Genomic DNA, 25,940 nt, shown 5'->3' with positions numbered 1-25,940 from the left:
CATCATTGGTTCCCACTGGCATCATTGGTTCCCACTGGCATCATTGGTTCCCACTGGCATCATTGGTTCTCACTGGCATCATTGGTTTCAACTGGCATCATTGGTTCTCACTGGCATCATTGGATCCCACTGGCATCACTGGTTCTTACTGGCATCATTGGTTCTTACTGGCATCATTGGTTCCTACTGGCATCATTAGTCTCCCACTGGCATCACTGGTTCTCACTGGCATCACTGGTTCTCACTGGCATCATTGGTTCCCACTGGCATCATTGGTTCCCACTGGCATCATTGGTTCCCACTGGCATCATTGGTTCCCACTGGCATCATTGGTTCTCACTGGCATCATTGGTTCTCACTGGCATCATTGGTTCTCACTGGCATCATTGGTTCTCACTGGCATCATTGGTTCCCACTGGCATCATTGGTTCCCACTGGCATCATTGGTTCCCACTGGCATCATTGGTTCCCACTGGCATCATTGGTTCTCACTGGCATCATTGGTTCTCACTGGCATCATTGGTTTACTCTACATTAATAATACATAGTGCTATGTGTGGCAGACTAATATGTGAAGACAAAACACTGAATATGAAAAGTTATTGAGGTATCCCCTAAACAAGTAAAACATGTAATCAATACTAAAGAGCAATTATAATATAAACAGGTGATTAATGGGCTTCACACACACACACACACACACACACACACACAGAGAGAGAAAACAGGCTCATCCCTACAGTATACAGCAGAGGCAAACCGGTCCACTCTGTCTGTCTGGTAATGAGGCAGCGCATCTGCAGAAGAAAAGACACACAGCACTGAAACCAGCAGGCTGGAGCTGTACTGAAACCAGTAGTCTGGAGCTGTACTGAAGCCAGCAGGCTGGAGCTGTACTGAAACCTGTAGGCTGGAGCTGTACTGAAACCTGTAGGCTGGAGCTGTACTGAAGCCAGTAGCTGGAGCTGTACTGAAACCAGTAAGCTGGAGCTGTACTGAAACCTGTAGGCTGGAGCTGCACTGAAACCTGTAGGCTGGAGCTGTACTGAAACCTGTAGACTGGAGCTGTACTGAAACCTGTAGGCTGGAGCTGTACTGAAACCTGTAGGCTGGAGCTGTACTGAAACCTGTAGGCTGGAGCTGTACTGAAACCTGTAGGCTGGAGCTGTACTGAAACCTGTAGGCTGGAGCTGTACTGAAACCAGTAAGCTGGAGCTGTACTGAAACCTGTAGGCTGGAGCTGTACTGAAACCTGTAGACTGGAGCTGTACTGAAACCAGTAGACTGAAACCAGTAGGCTGGAGCTGTACTGAAACCAGCAGGCTGGAGCTGTACTGAAACCAGCAGGCTGGAGCTGTACTGAAACCAGCAGGCTGGAGCTGTACTGAAACCAGCAGGCTGGAGCTGTACTGAAGCCAGCAGGCTGGAGCTGCACTGAAACCAGCAGGCTGGAGCTGTACTGAAACCAGTAGGCTGGAGCTGTACTGAAACCAGTAGGCTGGAGCTGTACTGAAGCCAGCAGGCTGGAGCTGCACTGAAACCAGCAGGCTGGAGCTGTACTGAAACCAGCAGGCTGGAGCTGTACTGAAACCAGTAGGCTGGAGCTGCACTGAAACCAGTACGCTGGAGCTGCACTGAAACCAGTACACTGGAGCTGCACTGAAACCAGTAGACTGGAGCTGCACTGAAACCAGCAGGCTGGAGCTGTACTGAAACCAGCAGGCTGGAGCTGTACTGAAACCTGTAGGCTGGAGCTGTACTGAAGCCAGTAAGCTGGAGCTGTACTGAAGCCAGTAGGCTGGAGCTGTACTGAAACCAGTAGACTGAAGCCAGTAGGCTGGAGCTGTACTGAAACCAGTACACTGAAGCCAGTAGGCTGGAGCTGCACTGAAACCAGTACATTGAAGCCAGTAGGCTGGAGCTGCACTGAAACCAGTAAGCTGGAGGTGTACAGAAACCAGTAGCCTGAAGCCAGTAGGCTGGAGCTGAACTGAAGCCAGTAGGCTGGAGCTGTACTGAAACCAGCAGAATGGAGCAGTACTGAAGCCAGTAGGCTGGAGCTGTACTGAAGCCAGTAGATGGAAGCCAGTAAGCTGAAGCAAGTAGACTGAAGCCAGTAGACTGAAGCCAGCAGGCTGGAGCTGTACTGAAGCCAGTAGACTGAAGCCAGCAGGCTGGAGCTGTTCTGAAGCCAGTAGACTGAATCCAGTAGGCTGGAGCTGTACTGAAGCCAGTAGGCTGAAGCCAGTTGACTGAAGCCAGTAGACTGAAGCCAGTAAACAGAAGCCAGTAGACTGAAGCCAGTAGGCTGGAGCTGTTCTGATGCCAGTAGACTGAAGCCAGTAGACTGAAGCCAGTAGGCTGGAGCCAGTAGGCTGGAGCTGTACTGAAGCCAGTAGGCTGAAGCTAGTAGACTGAAGCCAGTAGGCTGGAGCTGCACTGAAGCCAGTAGGCTGGAGCCAGTAGACTGAAGCCAGTAAACAGAAGCCATTAGACTGAAGCCAGTAGACTGAAGCCAGTAGGCTGGAGCTTCTTCTGAAGCCAGTAGACTGAAGCCAGTAGGCTGAAGTCAGTAGGCTGGAGCCAGTAGACTGAAGCCAGTAGACTGAAGCCAGTAGACTGAAGCCAGTAAACAGAAGCCAGTTGACTGAAGCCAGTTGACTGAAGCCAGTAAACAGAAGCCAGTAGACTGAAGCCAGTAGACTGAAGCCAGTAGGCTGGAGCTGTTCTGAAGCCAGTAGACTGAAGCCAGTAGACTGAAGCCAGTAGGCTGGAGCTGTACTGAAGCCAGTAGGCTGAAGCCAGTACACTGAAGCCAGTAGGCTGGAGCTCTACTGAAGCCAGTAGGCTGGAGCCAGTAGACTGAAGCCAGTAGACTGAAGCCAGTAAATAGAAGCCATTAGACTGAAGCCAGTAGGCTGGAGCTGTACTGAAGCCAGTAGACTGAAGCCAGCAGGCTGAAGCCAGTAGGCTGGAGCCAGTAGACTGAAGCCAGTAAACTGAAGCCAGTAGGCTGGAGCTGTTCTGAAGCCAGTAGACTGAAGCCAGTAGACTGAAGCCAGTAGGCTGGAGCTGTACTGAAGCCAGTAGGCTGAAGCCAGTAGACTGAAGCCAGTAGGCTGGAGCTGTACTGAAGCCAGTAGGCTGGAGCCAGTAGACTGAAGCCAGTAGACTGAAGCCAGTAAACAGAAGCCAGTAAACAGAAGCCAGTAGACTGAAGCCAGTAGGCTGGAGCTGTTCTGAAGCCAGTAAACTGAAGCCAGTAGGCTGAAGCCAGTAGGCTGGAGCCAGTAGGCTGAAGCCAGTAGACTGAAGCCAGTAGACAGAAGCCAGTAGGCTGGAGCTGTTCTGAAGCCAGTAGACTGAAGCCAGTAGACTGAAGCCAGTAGGCTGGAGCTGTACTGAAGCCAGTAGGCTGAAGCCAGTACACTGAAGCCAGTAGGCTGGAGCTGTACTGAAGCCAGTAGGCTGGAGCCAGCAGGCTGAAGCCAGTAGGCTGGAGCCAGTAGACTGAATTCAGTAGACTGAAGCCAGTAGACTGAAGCCATTAGACTGAAGCCAGTAGACTGAAGCCAGTAGGCTGGAGCTGTACTGAAGCCAGTAGGCTGAAGCCATTAGACTGAAGCCAGTAGACTGAAGCCAGTAGGCTGGAGCTGTACTGAAGCCAGTAGACTGAAGCCAGTAGGCTGAAGCCATTAGACTGAAGCCAGTAGACTGAAGCCAGTAGGCTGGAGCTGTACTGAAGCCAGTAGACTGAAGCCAGTAGGCTGGAGCTGTACTGAAGCCAGTAGACTGAAGCCAGTAGGCTGGAGCCAGTAGGCTGGAGCCAGTAGCCTGAAGCCAGTAGACTGAAGCCAGTAGGCTGGAGCTGTACTGAAGCCAGTAGACTGAAGCCAGTAGACTGAAGCCAGTAGACTGGAGCCAGTAGACTGAAGCCAGTAGGCTGGAGCTGTACTGAAGCCAGTAGACTGAAGCCAGTAGACTGAAGCCAGTAGGCTGGAGCTGTACTGAAGCCAGTAGACTGAAGCCAGTAGACTGAAGCCAGTAGGCTGAAGCCAGTAGGCTGGAGCCAGTAGGCTGGAGCACACAAACTAGAACTGGACCATATGGATATAAATCCATACCACAATAAATGACCTGAATTGATGCGATAACGATAAACAGAACGATTAGTTTATAATATTAATCTGCACCACAGTTATTTTATTATCCTTTAAACTACTACTGCTAGTGTGATGGTTGTACTACCATCAATTGTCCCATTAACAATCACCTATATTAGCAAACTTCTTTCATTGAAAACTTCACATTTCTCTAGTATAGGCTACTTATCCTAATGAACCATATCAGCAAAATGCCTTAGGTAAGTTATCGGTATAGTCAGTGTCGATCATTTACGGTTATCTTCCCAACAGAGCCAACCTTCATCCCAAACAGAGAGGCATCCAGACAGCCATCTCACCTACCATACCCTCCACTAGCCCTCTTTCATCTCATCCCACCTCACCAGACACACACACACACCAAGCCAGCCGTCCCACCTACCTCACACACCCCTGAGGCCTCACACCGACACAACAGACTGCTCCTCTGTCTCTCAGAATGGGAGCCGGTCCCGTCTGTGTGGCCAGGACAATATCCCTCTACTTACTACGCCCGGTGGAGAGCTGCCACGAACAATGGCCCCTCTCTCACTGTGGAGTCCATCACCACCCCACACACATACACACACACACACACACACACACCGAACAGCAGTCAACAAATCACAGAGCTCTCCACCGAGAGAGAGAGAGAGAGAGAGAGAGAGAGCAAAAGAGAGAGAGAGAGAGAGAGAGGGAGCGGGAAAGAGGGAGACGGTTCACGGTCAGAGAGGGGGTAACGGGGGTAGGGGGTTTGACAAGAGAGGTGGGGAGAGATAGCTCAAGAGGAATGGAGAGATCAGAGGAATGGAGATACCAGAGGAATGGAGAGATGGGAGGAATGGAGAGATGGGAGGAATGGAGAGATCAGAGGAATGGGGAGATCAGAGGAATGGAGATATCAGAGGAGGAGAACAGAGGAATAAAGAGAGGTGATGGAGATATAGACAAGAATGTACCGACAAGACTGTCTCATGGAGGAGGTTCCATTTCATCTCTGATTTTAAAACAGCATTACCAGCCAGAGCAGCTGCCAGTCTGTCACTACACTACTATAGTGAGTCCTGCTGCCAGTCTGTCACAACACTACTATAGTGAGTCCTGCTGCCAGTCTGTCACTACACTACTATAGTGTGTCCTGCTGCCAGTCTGTCACTACACTACAATAGTGAGTCCTGCTGCCAGTCTGTCACTACACTACTATAGTGAGTCCTGCTGCCAGTCTGTCACTACACTACTATAGTGAGTCCTGCTGCCAGTCTGTCACTACACTACTATAGTGAGTCCTGCTGCCAGTCTGTCACTGCAGCACTGTAAAATTGTACACAAAACATAAACCACAACATTTAACCCCAGGGGTTCTCCTCAGCATCCCACTAACCTAGAAATCCCATCCCCATTGGTTTCCACCATAGAGTCTAGCAATACACTACACTACATCATTGGTTCCCACTGGCCCTGAACTCTCTGTTGTCTGTGGTATACGTGCTGTATGTCCTACTCTCAGGTCATTACTGAGGGTATCTACTACAGTGTGTTGTAGCCTGTCTGCCTCTCCTCTGACCGAGGTCCCCATATATAGGTCACGGTTGACATTAGACTGACAGATCTATGTCATAGCCTACACATAACATGTCTGGTGGGGGGAAACTCACAGAAATGAGCACAATGGCTGAATAATTGACAGTTCATTTCTTTATTTACTGTAATACCTTTTATAGAGTGTACAGTGGAGTAGAATAGGTCTTTCGAAAAAACCCTGGGCCGTGTTGTGTATGGTTAACCGCATGGGAGGCTAGTGGTTAAATAGGGCAATGTTCATGCTGGGTGAACAACACACTTACAATGTAAAGCCTTCTGCTAAATGCGATGCAACAACTGTAAATATGGCTAAAGAAGAATTGAAATAACTGTGAGAAGCTGTGTACTGTACTGTGATATGAATTGTCCAATGTGTTGTTTTAGAGGAACGGTGTACGTAGAATAACCTTCATATGGTTATCTTTACTTAATGATATGAGTACACACACAAACAAACACACACAAACAGTCAGGCTGAGAGGGTTGAGTAACGAGAGGCTTCAAGAGCCTTCTGGCGATCTCTAAGATATGTTTTTTTTTCTCAAGTGGAAAAATAGGTCTGACACTTAATTAGCAAACAAGGTCAGAGTCTGGACACGTCCCTTAACACATACACACACACACACACACACACACACACACACACACACACACACACACACACACACACACACACACACACACACACACACACACACACACACACACACACACACACACACAGGGCCTGGACCCAGATACCCTGTGTGTCTCTTCTACTGCTCCACATAATAACAACAGATCTGAGAGAGAGAAAGAGAAAGAGAAAGAGAAAGAGAGAGAGAGAGAGACATGAGCAGACGCAGTTTGTGCGTGTGTGTGTGTGCAGTAAGTGCCAGTCGGCTGGAGTGTAAAGAGGAGATGAGGACAGCCTCTCCATCCCTGCAGCAGAGTGGTCCTTTCCCCCTTCCAGACACACCATGAGTCGTGAGGAATGGGGCATGTCACTCCAAGATCTACTGTAGACACACACACATCACATCACAGTAGCTAGCAGGCTAACCAGAAGACCTAACTCTGTGACTGGCACCGCCCAGGCACAACAATACACTTTTCACACAGACCAGGCTAGGCCAGGAGCAAGCAGACAGAAGGCAGCAACAGGATAATGGGAAAGTAAGAGATAAAGAAAGGAACAGCAGGATGGAAGTAACGACTGGAGGGTTGAAGAACAGTAGGGTTGAAGGAACGACTGGGGGTTTGAGGAACAGCAGTGTTGAAGGAACGACTGGAGGGTTGAGGAACAGCAGGGTTGAAGGCACCACTGGAGTTTTGAGGAACAGCAGGGTTGAAGGCACCACTGGAGGTTTGAGGAACAGCAGGGTTGAAGGAGCCACTGGAGGTTTGAGGAACAGCAGGGTTGAAGGAACCACTGGAGGATTGAAGAACAGCAGGGTTGAAGGAGCCACTGGAGGTTTGAGGAACAGCAGGGTTGAAGGCACCACTGGAGGGTTGAGGAACAGCAGGGTTGAAGGCACCACTGGAGGATTGAAGAAGGGCAGGATGGAAGGTCCCACTGGAGGGTTGAGGAACAGCAGAGTTGAAGGGACGACTGGAGGGTTGAAGAAGAGCAGGATGGAAGGACCCACTGGAGAGTTGATGAACAGCAAGTTTGAAGGCACCACTGGAGTGTTGAGGAACAGCAGGATGGACGGAACCACTGGAGGAGTGAAGAACAGCAGGGTTGAAGGCACCACTGGAGGTTTGAGGAACAGCAGGCTTTAAGGAACCACTGGAGGGTTGAGGAACAGCAGGGTTGAAGGAACAACTGGAGGATTGAAGAACAGCAGGGTTGAAGGAACCACTGGAGGGTGAAGAACAGCAGGATGGGAGGAACGACTGGAGGGTTGAAGAACAGCAGGATGGAAGGAACGACTGGAGGTTTGAGGAGAAGCAGGTTTGAAGGAACGAATGGAGGATTGAAGAACAGCAGGGTTGAAGGAACGACTGGAGGGTTGAAGAACAGCAGGATGGAAGGAACGACTGGAGGGTTGAAGAACAGCAGGGTTGAAGGAACGACTGGAGGGTTGAAGAACAGCAGGATGGAAGGAACGACTGGAGGGTTGAGGAGCAGCAGGATGGAAGGAACGACTGGAGGGTTGAGGAGCAGCAGGATGGAAGGAACGACTGGAGGGTTGAGGAGCAGCAGGATGGAAGGAACGACTGGAGGGTTGAGGAGCAGCAGGATGGAAGGAACCACTGGAGAGTTGAGGAGCAGCAGGATGGAAGGAACGACTGGAGGGTTGAGGAGCAGCAGGATGGAAGGAACGACTGGAGGGTTGAGGAGCAGCAGGATGGAAGGAACCACTGGAGAGTTGAGGAGCAGCAGGATGGAAGGAACGACTGGAGGGTTGAGGAGCAGCAGGATGGAAGGAACCACTGGAGAGTTGAGGAGCAGCAGGATGGAAGGAACGACTGGAGGGTTGAGGAGCAGCAGGATGGAAGGAACGACTGGAGGGTTGAGGAGCAGCAGGATGGAAGGAACCACTGGAGGGTTGAGGAGCAGCAGGATGGAAGGAACCACTGGAGGGTTGAGGAGCAGCAGGATGGAAGGAACCACTGGAGAGTTGAGGAGCAGCAGGTTTGAAGGAACCACTTTTAACGTTGTATTTATCCTACATTTTTCAAGCAGCTGGATCTCAGATGATTCTTAGAAACTATAGGAGGAACCAAACAGGAACTGGTCTCCCAAAGCCTTCATAGCTAAAGTGATATGGTGATTTTCCACAACCCAGACACGCAGCAGCAGCAACACAACAAACAGACACCACGTCAGCTGGGTGGGAGATTATTCTTTGACAAGTCTAAGGGGAAATAAACTGATCTCTAACCATAAGGGAGGAATCATGATCTTCTTTGATCATTAGAATTAGATCAGACAGTAGGATGGGAGGGGGTGGTGGGTCTGTCTAGGATACCACTGGACCACCGGCAGCAGGGAGGGTGATAGATATTAGAATGGACATCTCTAAAACAGTGATAGATATTATAATGGACATCTCTATAACGGTGATAGATATTATAATGGACATCTCTAAAACGATGATAGATATTATAATGGACATCTCTATAACAGTGATAGATATTAGAATGGACATCTCTAAAACGATGATAGATATTATAATGGACATCTCTATAACGGTGATAGATATTATAATGGACATCTCTATAACGGTGATAGATATTATAATGGACATCTCTATAACGGTGATAGATATTATAATGAACATCTCTAAAACGATGATAGATATTATAATGAGCATCTCAAAACGATGATAGATATTATAATGAACATCTCTAAAACGATGATAGATATTATAATGAACATCTCTAAAACGATGATAGATATTAGAATGGACATCTCTAAAATGATGATAGATATTATAATGGACATCTCTATAACGATGATAGATATTATAACGGGCATCTCTAAAACGGTGATAGATATTATAATGGGCATCTCTAAAACGGTGATAGATACTATAATGAGCATCTCTAAAACGTTGATAGATATTATAATGAGCATCTCGAAAACGGGCATCAAGCTGAGTTGTTTTCTCTCTATTAAATCTATTAAATCTCAATTTACATCTGAACCTCTTTAACTATTAATTAAACCAACTCCAACTCAATAAATCACAGTCAGTGTTACTCCCGTAACGGGTTAAATATGGAGAAAATTACACCAATAAATAAATAATATCAAAAACAAGTTCTAACAAGCTCTTCAGATCAGATTAGTAGACCTCCTAAGAGGTTCCACTTTGTGGACTTGTGTTCTTGTCTGGCCTAGTTTTTACGTAATTAACATTTTTAAGACCTGTGTCTGAGGTTGTTACAGTATTTTATTTTGTGATAAAATGGTAAAAGAGCAACTGTCTTCCTCCCCAAGGCTCTGAAGGGAACAAGACAAAGACTGCCTTGTGTTTGTATTGACTACTGAGTGCCTGACCAAAACCCTCTGAAGTGGCAACATGTATATTCATGTGGATCCATCCCCATGATGACATTCCTCTCATCCTGTGCAGTCTCTTTGAGACATTGAACCACAAATCCTCCTCAGTTCAGCAACCAGGCTCGGGGTCAGTTCAATTTTAACTCAGGCAATTCAGACAGGAAGTAAACTGAAATTCCAAGTCGAATTCCAATTTTAGGCTAGTTATTGATAGCTAGGCTTGGTTTCCATCATGAGTGTCCACCAGATTGTTTTCAACTGTCATGTCTTTCCTAATTAATGCAGATTAAGGGAAGGAGATGAGGAAAGGGCAGATTAAGGGAATGAGGAGAAGGCAGATTAAGGGAAGGAGACGAGGAAAGGACAGGTTTTCAAGCAATAGAGACAGAGCCTTGTTCTTAGGCTGTTTCTATTCACTGCTGATACATGGCCTTAGTCCCCCCCCCCCCATCTTTAAAAACAGTGTGTGTTCAGAATAGCAATGCGCAATTAGCTCTGGCTGGGACCAGGCCTATGAGACCTGAGTCAACATCCGTCCACTAGCTGTTTCTGGCCCAGTCACACAGTCACAGTGTTGGACCCACGGCTCACCATACTGTGTAGGTGTATTGTTAGAACACTTTCCACTACAGCGCTAGTCTGACTCACACAGGAATACAGTATGTGTAAAGGTAGATGCTAAAAGAGTCCTGTGAAAATAGATGACATCATGTCAGACCAGGGTTATCCAACACAACAGTGTGTATGAATGCATGGTGATATAACATCAATTTAATCACCTACATCATATGGAAAACTTGGAAAGCTGAAAAGCTGATATGAGATATATCTTGGGCGCAGGTATTGTAACACATGAAAATATGAAAAACACCTCCCTTGCACCATATTGAAGATAAACAGAAATGTTGGACATCCTGATCACCAGATTACTATTTTATATAACAGTGTAATCTTCCAACTGTATGGGTCTATTTCTAAAATAAAACCTGAGTTGCACCAACCATGCTGTACACTGCCTGCGTCCAAAATGGCAGCCAAAAGTAGTGCATTATACAGGGCTCTGGTCAAAGGTAGTGCACTATTCAGGGCTCTGGTCGAAAGTAGTGCACTATACAAGGCTCTGATCGAAAGTAGTGCACTATACAGGGCTCTGGTCGAAAGTAGTGCACTATACAGGGCTCTGGCCGAAGGTAGTGCACTATACAGGGCTCTGGTCGAAGGTAGTGCACTATACAGGGCTCTGGTCGAAGGTAGTGCACTATACAGGGCTCTGGTCGAAGGTAGTGCACTATACAGGGCTCTGGTCGAAGGTAGTGCACTATACAGGGCTCTGGTCGAAGGTAGTGCACTATACAGGGCTCTGGTCGAAGGTAGTGCACTATACAGGGCTCTGGTCGAAGGTAGTGCACTATACAGGGCTCTGGTCGAAGGTAGTGCACTATACAGGGCTCTGGTCGAAGGTAGTGCACTATATAGGGAATAAAGAGCCATTTGGGATACACAAACTGTGTCAATTCACCATCCTTCTGATTCCTGCAGTTGAAATAGAACCACGCTAAAGTAGGTTAAGGGATGTTTTACACACTATTCTGCATCATGAAAGACAGATGGGGTTTTGTTGAGTGTCTAGGACCTTTCCTCTGAGACACATACTATATACTGCTGCAGCATGGGTTCCAGTCAGATACACTGCTACACTCTCACATCTATCTATCTGTCTGTCTGTCTGTCTGTCTGTCTGTCTGTCTGTCTAGCTCTCTCAGTCTCTCACTCTCTCGCTCTCTATCCAATAGTGCAGGTCCCCATATTGCCATTAGGATTTCCTGTCCCCATGCTGTGTGATATTAGAGAGAGGCATCATCAGGAAGTGAACAGATAATGATGTCAGAGAAGATACCCATCTCACTACCAACAGTCTAGTCTCCACCACACACACACACACACACATCTCCACCAGAATAATCCAGCATCAGAGATCAACATCAACACATATTTGAGACTAAATTGATTTTATTCATGTATTATATTAAGTTAAAATAAAAGTGTTCATTGTTCATTCAGTATTCTTGTAATTGTCATTATTACAAATATATATATATAAAATCGTCCGATTAATCTTTATCGACTTTTTTTGGTCCTTCAATAATCGGTATCGGTATCAGCATTGAAAAATCATAATCGGTCAACCTCTACTCTGTAGTGCGGTCGGAGGCTGAGCAGTTGCCGTACCAGGCAGTGATGCAACCCGTCAGGATGCTCTCGATGGTGATGCTGTAAAACCTTTTGAGGATCTGAGGACCCATGCCAAATCTTTTCAGTCTCCTGAGGGGGAATAGACTTTGTAGTGCCCTCTTCACGACTGTCTTGGTGTGCTTGGACCATGTTAGTTTGTTGGTGATGTGGACGCCAAGGAACTTGAAGCTCTCAACCGGCTCCACTGCAGCCCAGTCGATGAGAATGGGGGTGTGCTCGGTCCTCCTTTTCCTGTAGTCCACAATCATCTACTTAGTCTTGATCACGTTGAGGAATAAGTTGTTGTCCTTGCACCACATGGTCAAGTCTCTGACCTCCTCCCCATAGGCTGTCTTATCGTTGTCGGTGATCCCACTGTTGTGTCATCAGCAAACTTAATGATTGTGTTAGAGTTGTGCCTGGCCATGCAGTCATGAGTGAACAGGGAGTACAGGAGGGGACTGAGCACGCACTCCCGATAAGCCGGCAGCCATCCCCTCCGGCGCCAGCATTCAACATCATTATACCGCTTACAGTACAGTGAGTCAGTACACACCGTAGTCTACATAGTGAGTCGGTACACACCGTAGTCTACATAGTGAGTCGGTACACACCGTAGTCTACATAGTGTTACACAGTGAGTCAGTACATACTGTAGTCTACATAGTGAGTCAGTACACACCGTAGTCTACATAGTGTTACACAGTGAGTCAGTACATACTGTAGTCTACATAGTGAGTCAGTACACACCGTAGTCTACATAGTGTTACACAGAGAGTCAGTACACACTGTAGTCTACATAGTGATACACAGTGAGTCAGTACATACTGTAGTCTACATAGTGAGTCAGTACACACCGTAGTCTACATAGTGTTACACAGTGAGTCAGTACATACTGTAGTCTACATAGTGAGTCAGTACACACCGTAGTCTACATAGTGTTACACAGAGAGTCAGTACACACTGTAGTCTACATAGTGATACACAGTGAGTCAGTACATACTGTAGTCTACATAGTGAGTCAGTACACACCGTAGTCTACATAGTGTTACACAGAGAGTCAGTACACACCGTAGTCTACATAGTGATACACAGTGAGTCAGTACACACCGTAGTCTACATAGTGATACACATTGAGTCAGTACATACTGTAGTCTACATAGTGAGTCAGTACATACTGTAGTCTACATAGTGATACATAGTGAGTCATTACATACTGTAGTCTACATAGTGATAAATAGTGAGTCAGTACATTATGTAGTCTACATAGTGATACACAGTGAGTCAGTACATACTGCAGTCTACACAGTGATACATATTTGATTCTAATTTGTGAGGGAAAGTGAAACGGGTGGGCAGAGAATTGGATGCCTCCCAAAGGATGGTGAAGCACACAGTATCTGTAGTGAAGGGGTTCAGGCTGTATGACAGACTGGCTGGGTTATTTCTAACTATAAGACCTGTAATGACAGTGAATGGAGGAGAGGGCACAGAGAGGTGAGGCGGGTGGGGTAGAGACGGGGGGAGACGGGAGGAGGAGACGGGGGAAGAGACGGGGAGAGATGGGGAGAGGAGACAGGGATGGAGATTTGTAGAGACGGGGGAAGGAGACTGGGGAGGAGACGGAGGAGGAGACTGGGGAGGAGACTGGGGAGGAGACAGAGGAGGAGACTGGGGAGGAGACGGGGGGAGGAGATGGAGGAGGAGACTGGTAGAGAAGGGGGAGGAGAAGGGGAGGTAGATTTGTAGAGGCAGGGGAAGGAGACGGGGAGGAGAGTGGTAGAGATGGGGGAGGAGACGGGGAGGTAGATTGGTAAAGACGGGTGGAGACGGGAGAGGAGACGGGGAGGAGACGGGGAGGAGACGGGGAGGTAGATTTGTAGAGACGGGGGGGGAGACGGAGGAGGAGACTGGTAGAGACGGGGGGGAGACGGAGGAGGAGACCAGTAGAGAAGGGGGAGGAGAAGGGGAGGTAGATTTGTAGAGATGGGGGAGGAGAAGGGGAGGTAGATTTGTAGAGACGGGGGGAGACGGGAGAGGAAGATTGGTAGAGACGGGGGGAGACGGGAGAGGAGACGGGGAGGAGACGGGGAGGAGACGGGGAGGTAGATTGGTAGAGACGGGGGGAGGAGACGGAGGAGGAGACGGGGAGGTAGATTGGTAGAGACGGGGGAGGAGACTGGGGAGGAGACGGGGAGGTAGATTGGGTAGAGACGGGGGGAGGAGACGGAGGAGGAGACGGGGAGGAGACGGGGAGGTAGATCGGTAGAGACGGGGGGAGACGGGAGAGGAGACGGGGAGGTAGATTGGTAGAGACGGGGGGAGGAGACTGGGGAGGAGACGGGGAGGTAGATTGGGTAGAGACGGGGGGAGGAGACTGGGGAGGAGACGGGGAGGTAGATTGGGTAGAGACGGGGGGAGGAGACGGAGGAGGAGACTGGGGAGGAGACAGGGAGGTAGATTGGTAGAGACGGGGGAGGAGACGGGTGAATCCACACTGGCTGTTATCTCCTACACACATCTCCACAGTCACACTGTAGCATACACACAGTCACACTGTAGCATACACACAGTCACACTGTAGCATACACACAGTCACACTGTAGCATACACACAGTCACACTGTAGCATACACACAGTCACACTGTAGCATACACACAGTCACACTGTAGCATACACACAGTCACACTGTAGCATACACACAGTCACACAGGTCCTTACAGCAAGTTAGAAGGACACAGCGAAGAGTACTGCATCACACAAACACACACACAAGCACACACACAAGCACACACACACGTTAATATGTGCAAACACACCCACTTCCTCAATCGCATAAACATAACAACATCTCTGAATGTCAGTATGATGTTTCACTCAACTATAAGTCTGACTCATCATTATTGAAACGGACTCATAGCAGACAAGGATGTTTGATGTTGTTTGATGTTGCATGGCTGTAATGTTAGAACTTCATCTCTAGGCAACTTGCCGTTGCTAACTAAATATGCAATTAATATGAACAGCAGCATGCATTTGCAGAATTCAAAAGACGCTTTTTCCGGCTCCAAAACGGAAGAAAGGAAATGTCTTTAGGCAGTAATGAATAGGTCTTTGAGCATTGCATCGTAGTAATGTCAGAATAACTCACTTTGAACAATGTGGGCAGCACAGATGAACTGTATGGTGATATAGTTAGATGGAGAGAGAAACATATAAAATGTCTCTCTGTGGAAGGGGCATTCATGTGCTGTAGTGTTTCAGTGGGGATTTGTGAAGATGTGCTATGGCATTATGACACAGTAAGATTACATCACCGACGGCCGACCAATCCTGGCCCAGATGTGACTCCATGACTCTAGCTAATGTCCTGTTGTTCTGTTGTGACCCGGCCTGACTCATCATTCTAGCTAATATCCTGTTGTTCTGTTGTGACCCGGCCTGACTCATCATTCTAGCTAATGTCCTGTTGTTCTGTTGTGACCCGGCCTGACTCATCATTCTAGTTAATATCCTGTTGTTCTGTTGTGACCCGGCCTGACTCATCATTCTAGCTAATGTCCTGTTGTTCTGTTGTGACCCGGCCTGACTCCATGACTCTAGCTAATGTCCTGTTGTTCTGTTGTGACCCAGCCTGACTCATCATTCTAGCTAATATCCTGTTGTTCTGTTGTGACCCGGCCTGACTCATCATTCTAGCTAATATCCTGTTGTTCTGTTGTGACCCGGCCTGACTCATCATTCTAGCTAATATCCTGTTGTTCTGTTGTGACCCGGCCTGACTCATCATTCTAGCTAATATCCTGTTGTTCTGTTGTGACCCAGCCTGACTCATCATTCTAGCTAATATCCTGTTGTTCTGTTGTGACCCGGCCTGACTCATCATTCTAGCTAATATCCTGTTGTTCTGTTGTGACCCGGCCTGACTCATCATTCTAGCTAATGTCCTGTTGTTCTGTTGTGACCCGGCCTGACTCCATCACTCCAGCTAATGTCCTGTTGTTCTGTTGTGACCCGGCCTGACTCCATGACTCTAGCTAATATCCTGTTGTTCTGTTGTGACCCGGCCTGACTCATCATTCTAGCTAATATCCTGTTGTTCTGTTGTGACCCGGCCTGACTCATCATTCTAGCTAATGTCCTGTTGTTCTGTTGTGACCCGGCCTGACTCCATGACTCTAGCTAATGTCCTGTTGTTCTGTTGTGACCCAGCCTGACTCATCATTCTAGTTAATATCCTGTTGTTCTGTTGTGACCCGGCCTGACTCATCATTCTAGCTAATATCCTGTTGTTCTGTTGTGACCCGGCCTGACTCATCATTCTAGCTAATATCCTGTTGTTCTGTTGTGACCCGGCCTGACTCATCATTCTAGCTAATATCCTGTTGTTCTGTTGTGACCCGGCCTGACTCATCATTCTAGCTAATGTCCTGTTGTTCTGTTGTGACCCGGCCTGACTCATCATTCTAGTTAATATCCTGTTGTTCTGTTGTGACCCGGCCTGACTCATCATTCTAGCTAATGTCCTGTTGTTCTGTTGTGACCCGGCCTGACTCCATGACTCTAGCTAATGTCCTGTTGTTCTGTTGTGACCCAGCCTGACTCATCATTCTAGCTAATATCCTGTTGTTCTGTTGTGACCCGGCCTGACTCATCATTCTAGCTAATATCCTGTTGTTCTGTTGTGACCCGGCCTGACTCATCATTCTAGCTAATATCCTGTTGTTCTGTTGTGACCCGGCCTGACTCATCATTCTAGCTAATATCCTGTTGTTCTGTTGTGACCCAGCCTGACTCATCATTCTAGCTAATATCCTGTTGTTCTGTTGTGACCCGGCCTGACTCATCATTCTAGCTAATATCCTGTTGTTCTGTTGTGACCCGGCCTGACTCATCATTCTAGCTAATGTCCTGTTGTTCTGTTGTGACCCGGCCTGACTCCATCACTCCAGCTAATGTCCTGTTGTTCTGTTGTGACCCGGCCTGACTCCATGACTCTAGCTAATATCCTGTTGTTCTGTTGTGACCCGGCCTGACTCATCATTCTAGCTAATATCCTGTTGTTCTGTTGTGACCCGGCCTGACTCATCATTCTAGCTAATGTCCTGTTGTTCTGTTGTGACCCGGCCTGACTCCATGACTCTAGCTAATGTCCTGTTGTTCTGTTGTGACCCAGCCTGACTCATCATTCTAGTTAATATCCTGTTGTTCTGTTGTGACCCGGCCTGACTCATCATTCTAGCTAATATCCTGTTGTTCTGTTGTGACCCGGCCTGACTCATCATTCTAGCTAATATCCTGTTGTTCTGTTGTGACCCGGCCTGACTCATCATTCTAGCTAATGTCCTGTTGTTCTGTTGTGACCCGGCCTGACTCCATCACTCCAGCTAATGTCCTGTTGTTCTGTTGTGACCCGGCCTGACTCCATCACTCTAGCTAATATCCTGTTGTTCTGTTGTGACCCGGCCTGACTCATCATTCTAGCTAATATCCTGTTGTTCTGTTGTGACCCGGCCTGACTCAACATTCTAGCTAATGTCCTGTTGTTCTGTTGTGACCCGGCCTGACTCCATCACTCCAGCTAATGTCCTGTTGTTCTGTTGTGACCCGGCCTGACTCCATCACTCTAGCTAATATCCTGTTGTTCTGTTGTGACCCGGCCTGACTCCATCACTCTAGCTAATGTCCTGTTGTTCTGTTGTGACCCAGCCTGTTTGCATCCAGGGGGCCACATCAATCCAAATGGCTCTGCTATTTAGTCAAGGACAAACACTTCTTTACCTTCCTTTATCCACTCTCATTGAGTATGCAGTGAGAGACTGGTGGTGGCATTTCAGACCCTTGAGAGTGGATCCAGTGGGAAACTCTTAGGGTAGGTAGCGTGAAACTGGAGCCCGAACTGTTTGCGGAGGCTCGCCTACATCGAATGCTAATGCGGCACACATCAATAGGCTCTTCTAAGGCCCAATTCTACCAGGGGGCCCCGCGGGCCAGGGACATCAAGTAGCAGCCAGCAGAGAGACAAGCTCTACACAAACACAAAGCAGCAGCAACACAGTGCAGGCCCACACAGCCCACGGCCGGGTCCGGGATACCAAGTAGCAGCCAGCAACAAGCACTTCACAAACACACAGCAGCAGCACAACACAGTGCACAGCCCTTCAGCACTGGGACAGCAGCCACAGGACAGGGGCTGGATTGGTGGTTTTACTTATGGTTAAGCTGTTGATCGGAGGTTTTACTCATGGTTAAGCTGTTGATCGGAGGTTTTACTCATGGTTAAGCTGTTGATCGGTGGTTTTACTTATGGTTAAGCTGTTGATCGGGGGTTTTACTCATGGTTAAGCTGTTGATCAGGGGTTTTACTCATGGTTAAGCTATTGATCGGGGGTTTTACTCATGGTTAAGCTATTGATCGGTGGTTTTACTCATGGGTAAGCTATTGATCGGGGGTTTTACTCATGGTTAAGCTATTGATCGGGGGTTTTACTCATGGTTAAGCTGTTGATCGGTGGTTTTACTCATGGTTAAGCTGTTGATCAGGGGTTTTACTCATGGTTAAGCTGTTGATCGGTGGTTTTACTCATGGTTAAGCTGTTGATCGGTGGTTTTACTTATGGTTAAGCTGTTGATCGGTGGTTTTACTCATGGTTAAGCTGTTGATCGGGGGTTTTACTCATGGTTAAGCTATTGATCGGGGGTTTTACTCATGGTTAAGCTATTGATCGGTGGTTTTACTCATGGGTAAGCTATTGATCGGGGGTTTTACTCATGGTTAAGCTATTGATCGGGGGTTTTACTCATGGTTAAGCTGTTGATCTGTGGTTTTACTCATGGGTAAGCTGTTGATCGGGGGTTTTACTCATGGTTAAGTTGTTGATCGGGGGTTTTACTCATGGTTAAGCTATTGATCGGGGGTTTTACTCATGGTTAAGTTGTTCTATCTTAGTCATTAACACTCTTTCTGGCCCTCATCCCCTCTCTCTCTCTCTCTCTTTCTCTCACTCCCTCACTCGCTCTCTCTCTCTCTCTTTCTCTCACTCCCTCACTCGCTCTCTCTTTTTCAAGCCCCCCTCTCTCTCTATCTGCTCACTCTCTTCCTTTCTCGCTCCCTTTCTCTCTCTCTCTCTCTCTCTCTCTCTGGGCCTGATCATCTTTTGCAAACTCAATCTCTCTCTCTGCTGCTCTGTTCTTTCTCTCCCTGTCTGTTTCTTCTCAGCCACACTTTTGTACAACATCATAGCTCATTTAAAGGAACACCGGTGAAATGTAAATAAGTGTTAACTCAATAACCACCCAATGTTGGTCGTGACTTTCGTAATTCAAAATGCCAGTATTAAACATTAGCTCTGGCCTGGTGATTTGTCGTACACAATGTGATCACAACCTCCATCACATCCATTCAACTGAGCACCACAACAACCTCTCACTGAAGAACGATGTGATTGAATGCTGAACCTTTTCAGAATGATCCAATAGCAGTGTACGAACACCTCTCCAAATGATCCAATAGCACAGTGTACAAACACCTCTCCAAATGATTCAATAGCACAGTGTACGAACACCTCTCCAAATGATCCAATAGCACAGTGTACGAACACCTCTCCAAATGATCCAATAGCACAGTGTACGAACACCTCTCCAAATGATCCAATAGCACAGTGTACGAACACCTCTCCAAATGATCCAATAGCACAGTGTACAAACACCTCTCCAAATGATCCAATAGCACAGTGTACGAACGCCTCTCCAAATGATCCAATAGCACAGTGTACGAACACCTCTCCAAATGATCCAATAGCACAGTGTACGAACACCTCTCCAAATGATCCAATAGCACAGTGTACGAACACCTCTCCAAATGATCCAATAGCACAGTGTACAAACACCTCTCCAAATGATCCAAATAATCTTGTTAAGATGGGGAATCTAATAATGCACGGCTGGCTCCAGATGGAGGGAGCAAATGACCATGGTAGAACACCACACAGGCTTTTATGAAACATGGGGATAGCAGAGGGACTCGCAGAGCAGAACCTGAGTTCAAATACTATTTGAACATTATTTCATATAGAGTTGAAGTCAGAAGGTTACATACACTCATTAAAACTCATTTTTCAGCCACTCCACAAATTTCTTGGTAATAAACTATAGTTTTGGCAAGTCGGTTAGGACATCTACTTCGTGCATGACACAAGTCATTTTTACAACAATTGTTTACAGACAGATTATTTCACTTATAATTCACTGTATCACAATTCCAGTGGGTCAGAAGTTTACATATACTAAGTTGTCTGTGCCTTTAAACATCTTGGAAAATTCCAGAAAATGATGTCATGGCTTTAGAAGCTTCTGATAGGTTAATTGACATAATCTGAGTCAATTGGAGGTGTACCTGTAGATGTATTTCAAGGCCTACCTTCAAACTCAGTGCCTCTTTGCTTGACATTATGGGAAAATCAAAAGAAATCAGCCAAGACCTCAGAATTATTTTTTTAGACCTCCACAAGTCTAGTTCATCCTTGGGAGCAATTTCCAAATGCCTGAAGGTACCACGTTCATACATACAAACAATAGTATGCAAGTATGAACACCACGGGATCACGCAGCCGTCATGACGCTCAGGAAGGAGACGCGTTCTGTCTCCTAGAGATCAACGTACTTTGGTGCGAAAAGTGCAAATCAATCCCAGAACAACAGCAAAGGACCTTGTGAAGATACCTGGAGGAAACAGGTACAAAAGTATCTATATCCACAGTAAAACGAGTCCTATATCGACATAACCTGAAAGGCCACTCAGCAAGGAAGAAGCCACTGCTCCAAAACCGCCATAAAAAAAGCCAGACTATGGTTTGTAACTGCATATGGGGACGAAGATTGTACTTTTTGGAGAAATGTCCTCTGGTCTGATGAAACAAAAATAGAAGTGTTTGGCAATAATGACCATCGTTATGTTTGGAGGAAAAAGGGGGAGGCTTGCAAGCCGAAGAACACCATCCCAACCGTGAAGCACGGGGGTGGCAGCATCATGTTGTGTGGGTGCTTTGCTGCAGGAGGGACTGGTGCATTTCACAAAATAGATGGCATCATGAGGAAAGGAAAATTATATGGATATATTGAAGCAACATCTCAAGACATCAGTCAGGAAGTTAAAGCTTGGTCGCAAATGGGTCTTCCAAATGGACAATGACTCCAAGCATACTTCCAAAGTTGTGGCAAAATGGCTTAAGGACAACAAAGTCAAGGTATTGGAGAGGCCATCACAAAGCCCTGTCCTCCATCCTATAGAAAATGTTTGGGCAGAACTGTGCGAGCAAGGAGGCCTACAAACCTGACTCAGTTACACCAGCTCTGTCAGGAGGAATAGGCCAAATTCACCCAACTTATTGTGGGAAATTTGTGGAAGGCTACCCAAAACGTTTGACCAAAGTTAAACAATTTAAAGGCAATGCTACCAAATACTAATTCAGTGTATGTAAACTTCTGACCCACTGGGAATGTGATGAAAGAAATAAAAGCTGAAATAAATCATTCTCTCTACTATTATTCTGACATTTCACATTCTTAAAATAAAGTGGTGATCCTAACCGACCTAAGACAGGGAATTTTTACTAGGATTAATTGTGAAAAACTGAGTTTAAATGTATTTGGCTAAGGTGTATGTAAACTTCCGACTTCAACTGTACTTTATCTGTGCTTGATTTAGCTGCCTGTTGCAATGGAACCAATAGAAAAGTCCCAAAAGTGCAAGCCCCAACCACCTGGCACTCCAGGCTGGGCTAAAGCAAACACACCTGGCTATATTTTTAACGAACCTAACGCAATGGTCAATCAAAGCGCAGGAGGTAGCTCTATAGGTTCAGGGGTTTGTCAGAAATAGCTTTGCTATTTTCACTATTACAATTATAGGCACACACGCTGGAATTGGTGCGTGTGCCCCTGTAACTTTTCTGACACCTCCTGCTTAAAACCCAAAAAGTCAGAAGGATCGTGAGGCCCCCACTTTCACGGTCTGTATTCATACTGAAAATCAAGATCAAGCGAGCTTTTGCCCTTCTGCTCCACTTTGGGCTTTGATGAATAAACAAAAAGGCTTACAGAAACAAAAAAACATATATACCTTTGCGTTAACTTGAATCCATTTGCATTCCACATTGTTCTAAGTAATTGTATGTCTTCAATAGCATTCACACTGATATAGGGGCTGGGCGTACTGTACATTATGGCTGAGCAGGGACATGCCAGACTTTGTCAATAAGCAAGATTAAATTAATTATTGATAATACCTAAAAATAGAGTGAATAATTCTAATCAAATTCTAAACAAAACAACAACATGTCAATGCGGCAGTTTTTACGTGACGAAATTGCGTTTGACACTAGCGCTACCTTAATTAGCTCCAGCAGAAAATAGAGCCCTCGGAGTATTTGAAAGATTTTAAATAGTATTTGAACCCATGACCGTTTCTGAGTGAGGCCCATTTCTCTGTCTGAGAGTGAGCGGTGTTAGTGTTAGCTTCTCATCCTTGCCAGGAATAATGGGATTTCTGGGTTTTAAATGCACTTCAGTCTGTCTGGAGCCAGTAGGAAGGTAAACCATTGATCCATAAACAAGAAAGGGAACACAGGATGCTTTAAATGTATAATGAGGCTTCCTCCAAGAGCAGTATTCTGTCCATCTCTGTGTTCCACACAAACACACACACACACACACACACACACACACACACACACACACACACACACACACACACCTTCTGTCACACCCTGGCCTTAGTTGTCTTTGTTTTCTTTATTATTTTAGTTAGGTCAGGGTGTGACATGGGGGATGTATGTGTTTTGTATTGTCTAGGGTTTTTTGTATGTTTATGGGGCAGTGTTCAGTCTAGGTGTTTGTATGTCTATGGTTGCCTAGATTGGTTCTCAATTAGAGACAGCTGTCTATCGTTGTCTCTGATTGGGAACCATATTTAGGCAGCCATATTCATTAGGTAGTTCGTGGGTGATTGTCTGTGTAAGTTGCTTGTGTCTGCACTTATTGTTTATATAGCTTCACGTTCGTCGGTTTGTTGTTTTGTTTAGTTTGTATTAGTGTTCTTCGTTTCGCTTTCAATAAAAGAAGATGTATTGTTATCACGCTGCGCCTTGGTCCTCCTCTCTTCCACGTTACGACGAACGTGACACCTTCGCCTGTTGGCTGCAGGGCTGGCACTGCTATTAGCCTTTCATCTGCAGCAGCTTCCCAATCACAGACCCTCCCCCACAAGAGGCTCGAGGTCACACAGCAATACAGCTAGTCTACGGATACATCCCAAATGCCACTCTGTAGCCTATGGACGCTGGTCAAAAGTAATACAGTATATAGGGGGAAAGGTGGCTTTAAGAAGCAACTAATTCCTGATTACAGTTAGAGCAGCCTTCCAGTCCGTCAGTTATTCAACCCCTCACCAAGACAGCTACTACAGACTTTATTACCATCTAGTTAAAATGCAGCAGGGCCTGTCATCTGTCATGCAGGAGGGGTTGGTGTTATCCAATATAGCCCATATGCCTGCCTCTTTCAACAAACACACATTCAACATTCAATCAAATGCACTCCAGCCTCACGGCTCTGCAATCTGCCCCCGACCTAGCCGATCACTCACGCCTTGTGAGCAATCATCACTTATCCTTAACGGCACAGCACGTTCCTAACACTGGTTTCGGACGATTTACACGACTGAAATGATTCAAAACATAGGTAGGCTAGATGTGAAAATGATGGACGAAGTGGTGGAGGTGTTGAGGGGGACTTAGTCATGTCCCTGTCCTGCTCCCTCCAGGCACCATAGCAACAGGCAACAGAGAGAGAGGCAGAGGCCCCAGGAATAGTGCTGTGTTCTTAATTGGAATCACAGTGATTCTATAGCGTCGAATAGGATTCCAGGAAATGTACAAAATGTACAGATATCATGATGATGACTTGTGTTCCTAATGGATCTCTTACAGCTTTTCTATCTCTGGATAAGGGAATATAAACTACCGCTGGATAAGGGAATATAAACTACCGCTGAATAAGGGAATATAAACTACCGCTGAATAAGGGAATATAAACTACCGCTGAATAAGGGAAAATAAACTACCGCTGAATAAGGGAAAATAAACTACCGCTGGATAGAGGAATATAAACTACCGCTGAATAAGGGAATATAAACTACCACTGAATAAGGGAATATAAACTACCGCTGGATAAGGGAATATAAACTACCGCTGGATAAGGGAATATAAACTACCGCTGGATAAGGGAATATAAACTACCGCTGGATAAGGGAATATAAACTACCGCTGAATAAGGGAATATAAACTACCGCTGAATAAGGGAATATAAACTACCGCTGAATAAGGGAATATAAACTACCACTGAATAAGGGAATATAAACTACCACTGAGTAAGGGAATATAAACTACCACTGAATAAGGGAATATAAACTACCGCTGAATAAGGGAATATAAACTACCGCTGAATAAGGGAATATAAACTACCGCTGAATAAGGGAATATAAACTACCACTGAATAAGGGAATATAAACTACCGCTGAATACGGGAATATAAACTACCGCTGAATAAGGGAATATAAACTACCACTGAATAAGGGAATATAAACTACCGCTGGATAAGGGAATATAAACTACCACTGAATAAGGGAATATAAACTACCACTGAATAAGGGAATATAAACTACCACTGAATAAGGGAATATAAACTACCGCTGGATAGAGGAATATAAACTACCACTGAATAAGGGAATATAAACTACCACTGAATAAGGGAATATAAACTACCGCTGAATAAGGGAATATAAACTACGGCTGGATAAGGGAATATAAACTACCACTGAATAAGGGAATATAAACTACCGCTGAATAAGGGAATATAAACTACCGCTGGATAAGGGAATATAAACTACCGCTGAATAAGGGAATATAAACTACCACTGAATAAGGGAATATAAACTACCACTGAATAAGGGAATATAAACTACCGCTGGATAAGGGAATATAAACTACCGCTGGATAAGGGAATATAAACTACCGCTGGATAAGGGAATATAAACTACCGCTGGATAAGGGAATATAAACTACCGCTGAATAAGGGAATATAAACTACCGCTGAATAAGGGAATATAAACTACCGCTGAATAAGGGAATATAAACTACCACTGAATAAGGGAATATAAACTACCACTGAGTAAGGGAATATAAACTACCACTGAATAAGGGAATATAAACTACCGCTGAATAAGGGAATATAAACTACCGCTGAATAAGGGAATATAAACTACCGCTGAATAAGGGAATATAAACTACCACTGAATAAGGGAATATAAACTACCGCTGAATACGGGAATATAAACTACCGCTGAATAAGGGAATATAAACTACCGCTGGATAAGGGAATATAAACTACCGCTGGATAGAGGAATATAAACTACCACTGAATAAGGGAATATAAACTACCACTGAATAAGGGAATATAAACTACCGCTGAATAAGGGAATATAAACTACGGCTGGATAAGGGAATATAAACTACCACTGAATAAGGGAATATAAACTACCGCTGAATAAGGGAATATAAACTACCGCTGGATAAGGGAATATAAACTACCACTGAATAAGGGAATATAAACTACCGCTGAATAAGGGAATATAAACTACCACTGGATAGAGGAATATAAACTACCACTGAATAAGGGAATATAAACTACCACTGAATAAGGGAAAATAAACTACCGCTGAATAAGGGAATATAAACTACCGCTGAATAAGGGAATATAAACTACCGCTGAATACGGGAATATAAACTACCGCTGAATAAGGGAATATAAACTACCACTGAATAAGGGAATATAAACTACCACTGAATAAGGGAATATAAACTACCGCTGAATACGGGAATATAAACTACCGCTGAATAAGGGTGTGCGTATACATGTACAGATATCATGACAAT

At 45.8% G+C, this 25,940-nt stretch overlaps 1 protein-coding gene across 3 annotated transcripts in view; it reads right to left on the bottom strand.

Annotated features, from left to right (window-relative positions):
- Positions 1–25,940, bottom strand: part of LOC129862033 (contactin-1a-like) — a 164,626-nt gene that overhangs the window by 119,876 nt on the left and 18,810 nt on the right. Inside the window, exon 1 of one of the 3 annotated variants that reach the window (XM_055933346.1) lies at positions 4,546–4,639. The exons of the other annotated variants lie outside the window; for them this stretch is intronic. The gene's annotated coding sequence lies outside the window, so the exon portion shown is untranslated. Of the gene's footprint in view, positions 1–4,545; positions 4,640–25,940 lie in introns of those variants that run through there. 3 annotated transcript variants of the gene reach the window in all.

This window comes from Salvelinus fontinalis, chromosome 9 (genome assembly GCF_029448725.1).
Source record: "Salvelinus fontinalis isolate EN_2023a chromosome 9, ASM2944872v1, whole genome shotgun sequence".
Classification (NCBI taxonomy): Eukaryota; Metazoa; Chordata; class Actinopteri; order Salmoniformes; family Salmonidae; genus Salvelinus; species Salvelinus fontinalis.
This window is presented reverse-complemented; position numbering and strand designations above follow the sequence as displayed.